General features: G+C 33.0%; 1 pseudogene; it reads left to right on the forward strand.

Moving 5' to 3' along the window:
* Positions 1 to 402: 402 nt before the first annotated feature.
* LOC100426513 (tubulin beta chain pseudogene) lies at positions 403 to 1200 on the forward strand (annotated as a pseudogene).
* Positions 1201 to 9960: the final 8760 nt, after the last annotated feature.

Below are 9960 nucleotides of genomic sequence, written 5' to 3' on the forward strand. Positions count from 1 at the left end.
AGATATTGTTTGCAAACATTCCTTTAGCTTTTAGACTTTCCTTTTTTCTTCTTGAATATTTTTAAAGTAGTTCAATTAAGTCTTTTCTAGTTAGTCTGACCTATGGGCTTGTGTGGAGACAGTTTCTATTGACTTTAAATTTCTCTGTGTATGTGCCATGCCACATTATTTCTGTGCATGTCTCATGATTTTTGTTTGAAATCTGGACATTTTAAATAGCTGGTGGAGTTGATGATGGACATTGTGATGAAGGAGGCTAAGAGCTGTGACCGCCTGCAGGGTTTTCAGCTGACCCACTCCCTAAGTTGAGGAACTAGGTCTGAGTTGAGTACCCTTCTCCTCAGCAAGATCCAGGAGGAGTACCCATATAAGATCATAAACACATTCAGTGTACTGCCTTTGTCCAAAGTGTTAGACATGGTTGTGGAACCCTATAGTGCCACCCTGTCAGTCCACCAGTTCATAGAAAACACATATGAGACTTTATGCCTTTATGATGAAGCTCCCAATGACATCTGCTTCAAAATCCCAAAGCTGCCCACAGCCCCCTACAGTGATCTGAACCACCTGGTTTCTGCTGCTATGACTAGAGTCACCACCTGCCTGCACTTCCCTGGCCAGCTAAATGCTGACTGCAGAAACTGTTCGTGAGTGTAGTCCCATTTTCCCACCTGCACTTCTTCTTGCCTGGCTTTGCCTCACTGACCAGCTGGGGCAGCCAGCAGTATTGAGCCTTGACAATGACTGAGTTCACCCAGCAGTTATTTGACACCAAGAATATGATGGCTGCCTGCAACCTTCACCATGGCTGCTACCTAGTGGTGGCTATCATTTTCAGGGGCTGCATGGCCATGAAGGAAGCAGATGAGCAAATGCTTAACATCCAAAACAAGCACAGCAGCTACTTTACTGATTGGATCCCCCACAGTGTGAAAATAGCCATCTGTGACATCTTACCACCAAGGTTAAAAATGCCCACCACCTTCACTGGCAATAACATTACTATCCAGGAGTTGTTCAGGTGCATTTCAGAGCAGTTCACAGCCATGTTTAGGTGCAAGGCCTTCCTGAACCCACATGTGAATGAGAACATGGATGAAATTGAGCATTGAGGCTGAGAGCAACATGAACAACCTGGTGTCTGAGTACCAACAGTACCAGGATGCCATGGCTGAGGAGGAGGGAGAATTTGAGAAGTGAACTAGGGAGGAGGTTCACTTCTAGTTGCACCTAGTAACTAGAGCCTTCTGTTGCTGGGTGAAGGGCAAAAGCAGTATGAATTATTTGTTCACTCACAATCTGTTCTGATAGCCATGTCTTACTGTGCATGCACTTGCTGTTCTTCTTGCTACATGTTCACTTCTATCAAAGCATTTTCATAGTTAAACAAAAATATGGCAATTATGAAAATCAGATTGCCACTTTCCCCAGGTTTTGTTTTTACAGTTTTTTGTTCATTTTTGTTATTAGTTTTTATTTAGTTACTCTTTAAAGCTAATTTTGTAAAGCCTGTATTCTTTGTCATGTGTGGTCACTGAAGTCTTATTTAGTTAGCTTAACAGTCATTTAATGATTGGGCAGAGATACATTAAATTCCCAGAATCAATTAGTCTTCCAGTCTTCGTAAAGTGTCTCTGTTTATGTGTTCTCAGCAAGGATGTTTACATGTCTGACTTAGCCTGAGCCCAGGAGGCAGAGGTTTTATTGAGCCAAGATCATAGCATTACGTTCTAGCCTGGATGATGAGAGTGAAAACATGTCCCACAAAACAAACAAACAACCAACCGAACAAACAAAAAAAACAAAACAAAACCCAAAAACAAAACAAACTCATTATAAGCATTTAATGTGTTATCTGCCTTTTTAAAGCTTTTTGATTAGATTATTGTTTTCCCCAACTCTTACCTACAGCCTTAGGCAACCATGATGTTTAACAATTGCCTCTGATTGTTCCTGAGAAAGATGTCAGGGAAAAAGTGCTTGTAATGGGTGAGCTCTGAATCATGTAAAATATAAGAGCCTTTTTGAGTAGAGAGAATCTTCCAGGAAACTATCAGATGGATCAAATAATAATATATCCCTTGGAATGTGTTTTTAAAAGTGCTTCACTCCCTCTCTGTCTCCTCTGTTAGCTGTCAGGCTGCTGTTTTTTATCATAATGGCAGGTTGTTGATTTTCAAGGCCCTAGAAGAGCTGATGGAAATAAATGTTCCCCAGATAGCTGCAAGTCATTGAATAATTTTCAGAGTTTTAAAAAAGTTAATTTTGTCAATTTTTGCTAGTGTTCTCATTAATTATATGGAGGAGAAATTTTGTGTAACTTCCTACTTCATCGTCTTGTTGTTGTTGTTATTACCTTACTATTTCTTTTTGAGTCTGTTTTGGTATGATATAATTTTCTACAAACTGATGCATTATATATAATACTTTAAAACTTAAAATTGTTCATAATTTACTCTAATATTTTTAATCTCTGTATCTGCAAACTTGTAGCCTTTTCCTTTCATAATATTGTTTATTTTTGCTGTCTGTCCTTTCTTGTTGATCAGTGATTTCTCGATTTTATTAGTTTGTTTTTTAAATAAACTTGTGACTATTTGGTCCTATCTACTCCATTTTTTAATCTTCTAATTTATTAAGTTCTGCTATCTGTTTTTTTTTTGTTTCCTCTATTTCTTTAGATTTCATTTTTTTTGACTTGACTTTAATGGTTTTCATTGGATTCTTAGCATAAGTCTATAATATTTTATTTTGGATTATACATAAAATCTATACATTTTATTCCAAATACTGTTTTAATTTCACCCAATTAGTTTTGACAGTTGATATTTTTATTTTATTTAAAATTATTTTAGATTACTTCTTCAACTCATGAGTTACATAAAAGTGTTAACAATTTTTTTCTGAATTCTTCTTTGTTGTTTATTTCTCAGTAATTGTGTCATTGTCAGAAAATAACATTTTTGTCACTGAGTTCTTTGAAATTTATCCTTTTTATAATTTCAAATATTATTTTAGATTTAGAGGATACCTCTGCAGGTTTCTTATCTGGGCATATTATATGCTGCTGAAATTTGGAGTATGATTTATTCCATCACCCAGATACTGAGCATAGTACACAACAGTTAGTTTTTCAACCCTTGTGTCCCTCCCTTACTGTTCTTCTGAGACTGTGTTTTTAAAATTATAGCAGTAAGGGAAATCTGATGCAGCTTGTTCCATCTTGCTTCTGACTTCCCAACTGTCCTTGCTCATTCCTGGGCATAGGCTAACCTAACTGTGGAAAGAAGTTAGTTTATAGTTTAACCATGAAAGTAAAGATGATATTAGTTCTTCCTTAAAACTAACCCCCTTCTTGCCCAGGGACTGAAAATCATTTTTGTAAAGATTAATGAAAGGCTACCACATAGGATTATGGGAGAAACCTGAACTCTGCTAAGGTACAGGTGTAGTTTTTATAATTCCTTACTCTTTAGGAGTCATGTGGCCAGAGGTCACAAGATTTGTGACTTCCACAATTGCTCCTATAGATAACATCACTATTGTAGAACCTAAGATTGTTTTTTTGAGGATATATTTCAGACTGATTCCACTCAGACTCATGACTCATTTCTCAACTGATCTGGTGGTCCCACCCAGAGGCAGACTCAGCACACAAGAAACATTTTTCACACCCCTAACATTTCATTCCCAACCAATCAGTACCATCCATTTGCTAGCCCCTGTTCCCCAAATTGTCCATAAAACTTTAACCTCCAAACCTTCAGGAAGATTAATTTGAGTGATAACTCCAGTTCTCCAGCTTGGGCCAGCCTCATGTCAATTTAAGTTTTTCTCTATTGCAATGCTACAGTATCAGTGAATATTTTTTTGATGAAATGGCAGGAAGTATCTGTTGGGTGATTACATTAGAAGTTTCCAGTGTTGATGATTGCCATCTTGAAGTCCCTGAGTACCCATTGTTTGATACTTACTTTATGGCCCCATATACACTTTATGTTGGAATCAGCTTTTGTGAAAATAATATGTATCTTGAATCTATTGGGTGGAAACCTCTCTATATATTTATTAAATGTCTCATTATTGTTTTTAAAATCTTTTACATATTCTTACTGATTTGTTTTCATCCTACTGGATAACATCTAACTTTAAATCAGGGTTGGCATTTTTTTCTCTCAACAGGATCAGATTATAAACGTTTTAGACCTATGGTCTCTTTTATGACTACTTATCTATGTCATCATAACATGAAAGAAGTCATAGATAATACTTAAATAAATGGATATGCTTGATTTGCAGTAAATCTTTATTTACAATAAGAGACAACAGACAAAGTTTTGGTCTGTGTGGCATAGTTCGCTGATACCTTGCTTAAAGAAACATTATTATCACCTCCCATTATGATAGTGGATGTTTTGATTTATCCTGAAATTTTGTCTATTTTTGCTTCCTATGTTTTATGTTATGCAGTAAGTCATGCAAGTTTAGAATTATATTTTTTCTGTAAATTACATTTTACATTTTAATAATTTGATGCTCTTTTATTTCCGCTAATATATTTTCATTAGTGTGTAGTCTGGCTAATATTAACATAGCTGCATTTTTTTTAGATTAATATTTTCCTTGTGTAACTCTTTTCTCATCCATTTCCTTTTAAGATTTCTGTATGCTTTTGTTCTCATATAGAAACCCTTGTACGTGGTTCTCTAAAAGAGTCCCATATAAACTGAATATTTTCTTTTGAGTAGTTACACCTTTTACATTTATAGCATGTCACTTCATAATAAGAATACTTTCTGAGAAGTGCATCTTTAGGCAATTTTATTGTATGAATATAAAAGAGCGTACTTACACAAACCTAGATGTTATAGCTTGCTATACACATAGGCTATATGGCATAGAAACTTGTATAGCATGTTACTAAACTGGATACTGCAGGCAGTTGTCACACAATGGTAAGTATTTGTGCATCTATACATATCTAAACATAGAAATACAGTAAAAGCACAGTATTATAATTTTATAGGAACGTTGCGGTATATGTATTTCTTCATTGACTAAAATGTTGTTATGTAGTACATAACTGCACATTATTTACATATATGAGTATATATCTACCATAAACTTTTATATTTTGTCTTCCTTTTAGTGTTCATTTTCTCTCTTTTTAGATTTAATAATTTTCACTATTTTTTTCTTACTAGCTTACATTCTATTTTCTTCTTCTATTCTTTAGTGGTTACCCTAGAATTTTTTAAATGTATACTTAACTTATTAATGTAAAAAATGATATTTCTTTATCCTCCTGATCAGTAACAAGATCCTTAAAAGTCCTTACTTATGATAATGCCTAACATATGCATTTGATTTTATGTATTTTAATTATAACTCATTTGCTGATCCCCTTAGAAAAGTCATGAAAAATATCATTATTTTAGTTTCAGTCAGTTTTATTTTCAATTTCATGTAGATTTACCCTCATACTTATAATATTTACTTGAGATTATTTCTCTTTTGTCTAAAACTGAATTCCTTAAAATTTACTATAGAATCTTTTGTTTGCAAACTATTTATTTTGTGCCTACATCTATCTTTATTTCCCCTTGTTTTTGAGAGAGTTTCATTGAACATGCAAATTTAGCTTAGTTATTTCCTCACAACACATTGAAAACATTATTCTAAAATCTTCTGGCTTTTATATTTACTGTTGAGAAGTTAGCTGTCTTTTTTTAAATAATCTGTCTTTTTTTGACTGCTTTTAAATGATCTATTTTTTTTTTTTTTTAGGAAGGTGAGTGTTCTGAAGTTTCACTCTGCTGTCTAGTTTTATATTTCTTTTAACAATTTTATTTATATTTTGATAAAGTAGAAATCACAGTTTAATTAATTCCCATGCATACACCTCATCCCATTACAATATGTATCTACTCACAGTTAGTCTTGTTTTATCTATAATTATGGCCATCTCTACTTCTGAATCCTCAGATTATTTTGAAGCAAATTCCAGGTATTGCTTTTTCCAAGAAAAAATTAAGAAGTATCTCTAAGAGATAAAAACTCTTTTATAAAAACATAACCATGTTAGTGTTTTCATACCCCCAAATTTTAATAATAACTTCTTAATATGATTAAATATACAATCATAGAGTTATTCAGATAGTCTTTGAAATGTGCATTTTTCTCTCTTAAACTATGTGTTAGCCCATTCTTGCATTGCTATAAAGAAATGCCTGAGTCTGGATAATATATAAAGAAAAGAGTTTTAATTGGCTCACTGTTCTGCAGGCTGTACAAGCATGGCTCCAGCATCTGCTTCTGGTGAGGGCTTCAGGAAACTTACAATCATGGTGGAAGGCAAAGGAAGAGCAGGTGGTATCACATGGCAAAAGCAGGCATGAGAGAGATGGGAGAAGGTGAAACATTTTTTTAAATAACCAGTTCTCATATGAACTCATTGAGGAAGAACTCACTCATCACCAAGAGGATAATACTAAGCCATTCATAAGGGATCAGCCTCCGTGATGCAATACCTCCCACTAGGCCCCAGCTCCAATACTAGAGGTCACATTTCAACATAAGATTTGGAAGGGACAAATATTCAAACCATATTAAACTGTTTGTTTGAATCAGCATCAAATAATATTCTTTATAATTGGTTAATATACTTATAAGTCTCTTATAAGTCTCTTCATCTATATGCTTTGCTTTTTCATATAATTTACATTTTTTATAGACTGAATTCTGCAGATGCATTGTATATTTTCTTTAATTACCATGCTTGGGACTCATTAGAATATCTGAATCTGTAGAATATTGTCTTTTATCAGTTTGGGGAAAATATCAGTAATTGTCTCTTTACATATTGCCTTTGCTTCATTCTCCCTTTCTTCTCCTTCTAAAATTCTGATATTTGTACACTAATATCCATCTCTTTTAACCTCTTATCCTTCCAAACACTGTTTTGGGATTGATTCTTCTTGGCATATTGGAGCATTACCAATTAGGAACAATTTTAATTAAACTCTAAACATGATGTTCTTTGGACCACTCTGGTAGTACAAAATGTAGGCTGCAAAGCCATATGAGGGTAACGTTATTGCTATAAATTATCAAGGGAAATGTAGTTTTTTTCTTCTACTTAGCATGATTCTTCAAAACCAGCAAGTTCTCTTTCTAGTCCCCTGAATGTATATGTCTATTCCTTGTTTACACTTAATACTAAGGGTAAAACACTTGGGAGCTCCAACTTTATTTGGTGAGGGAGGGCTTATTCTATTAGACTCCGAATTGTGGGTGGTCTTTGGGATTTTTGTCCTGTACCACTTTACCTGTGAGTAGGTGAAAACTGAAGCACAAGGTTATCTGGTATGGAAAGTATCTTAAGAGCAGACCAATATTTTTCTGCTTTTAATTAAGTTTTTGAATTTTAATATTCTCACTTTCCTACCAGCTAATGGGTGAATTTATAATGTTTTTAAAAAGCGTATTTTATTCAGTATGTTTTTTATTTTCAGAACAAAATAGGTCAGAAAGGTGTGTGTGTGTGTGTGTGTGTGTGTGTGTGTGTGTACCTCTCTTTTTGGTGGCTTCTTTAGTCACGCGGGTGCAAAATCTACGGTTCCAGTTCTCTAGTATGTAATTCTCTGCTATATAAGAACAAACAAAATGAGACAAACTTATTTTACAGTTTTACCTTAATCTCTTTGTTATCATCCTTAGTGGCAGTTAGTTCATTTGTTCATCTGTAATAAATTAGTCAAGCTTATATAATGAAATTTATGCTTTTTAAAAAGATTTATATATTGCTTCATTAGATTTCTCACATTAGTTATGAAATCTTAGATGAGTAACTCAACCTTTGTGAGCTTTTTCTTTTTGTGTAAAGTGGAAGTGTTAATCCTACCCAACAACCTAGTGAAGAGCAAATGATAATGAGATAATATATGTGAATGTGCTTTGAAATTCAATGTAAGACTTGATAATGCAAGATGTTAATATTACTAAACAGATCGCTTTTTGATCATAACTTGGTCACCCTATTTAACAGCGTTCACTTTTTGTGCTAAATAGCTAGAAGTGACATTTTAAAAATCAGTGATAGTTAACTTTTTTTTTGCCTCAATGGTCCTGTATTCTTGTCTATATAAATAATGTCTTACTTTATAGTATCATTTCATGTGAAATGATCAGTCATTTTATGATAATTTCACAACTAAGTCTAATCTACTGTATTTGAACGTATCTCACAAAGTAAAAAATGACAATTACCTTTTTTAAGCATATAAAGACCAAATACTTAACCTGTGTATTTTGTACTGTTTATACTATTATTTGTCAATCTTTTAATTCTAGGTTAGATTTCTGGATCTCTAATTCATCTATGACATAAATGAGTTTCCTTAGGGTATATTAATGGATATATTCATGTATCAATCTGAAAATATAATCTTATAAATTAAGTTGCCACATTGCACAGTGATTCCAATACCCACATATGCTCATCCTGACAGATTACTTAAAGTGTTTTCTACGAATATGGCAAATTTCTAATTAAGTACACAACTTTCTTTACAGACCAAAACTGATAAACTTGATGAAGCAAAAAGGAAGACTATGACAATTATAAGTCTGACCAAATTATATTATGTGCTGATTGTGCCATACATAACAAGCATTCATAAAAATATCAGCTTAAACCAAAATAAAAATTCAAGCTGGCTCTCTTCATTGTGTTTCTACTCTCAAAATACTATACCTACATGATGATTTCTCATTTCAAATAACTCAACTTCTGACCCTAATTATTTGAAAAGATAAATGCAATTCTGAAGTCTACAAGTACAGTTCTGACGTCTACTAATACTAGAAAAGTATCAGATATCTAATTAATCAAATATATCTTTTAGGAGTGACAATATGTAAATATTTACCATGATTCTTTACTGAGCTCAAATCATACATGTTAAGAAAAGCAGAAACACAGTTGATTTATCTACATCATGGTAGTTAAACACATCAAATGAATGTTACAAATCTTTAAAAAATAAGCATAGCTTAAGGTTATAAGATATAAGGTTAGAGAAAATAAAAATGAAGGGAATTTTGTTGCATCTGAACATGATTTGAAAAGTGAACACTTTTACTCATTGTTGTTTTTGATGATGGTTTGATCAATAAGAGCCTCAATGCAAGTAAAAAAAAAAAAAAGAGCTCCTGTTTTTAAAAATGTATGGCCTCAATTAATACAGTTTGATTCAATTTATTTCAATAGATTTATTGAGACTTTACTAGCTCTAGTGGACCATTGTAGGAGTTAAGTGTTCTCCAAAGATGAACAAGAGACAATTCTTATCCTCCAAGGTTTCTAAACTAGTATAGGAGTCAGACATATATACACATAAATCTAATGAACACAATAGTAGAGTAACAATATGCCATAGGAATATGGTAGAAGGAGAAATTAGTTTTGATTGAAGTTATCAGTTTTGATCTTGAAATCAGCAGGGACTAATATAACCTTATCTCTATGTGGTATAAAAGCAGTCAAGGCCAAATATTTTAAACTGGAAACACACATTCTTGCAAAGTATTTTCTCATTTATAGTTATTGTACATGTGTCATAAAACATTAGCTAAGATACCCTGCAATCTTTATACATCCCAGTAGGTTAAAAAATTATAGAATAAAGCTAGATGGAATAAGATCTAGTGTTCAGTAGCACAAATGGGACAACTATATTAAATAAAAATTTATTTTGTATTTCAAAATAACCAGAAGAGTGGAATTGAAATGTTTGTAACACAAATAAATGGTAAATGCTTGAGGTGATGAATACCCCAATTACCCTGATTTGATCATTACACAATGCTTGCTTTTATGAAAATATCACATGCACCTGCCAAATATGCAAAACTATTATATATCTGTAATATTTTTTAAAAGAATAAAATATGAAAGAA

The sequence above is a fragment of the Macaca mulatta genome, chromosome X, assembly GCF_049350105.2.
Source record: "Macaca mulatta isolate MMU2019108-1 chromosome X, T2T-MMU8v2.0, whole genome shotgun sequence".
NCBI classification, from domain to species: Eukaryota; Metazoa; Chordata; class Mammalia; order Primates; family Cercopithecidae; genus Macaca; species Macaca mulatta.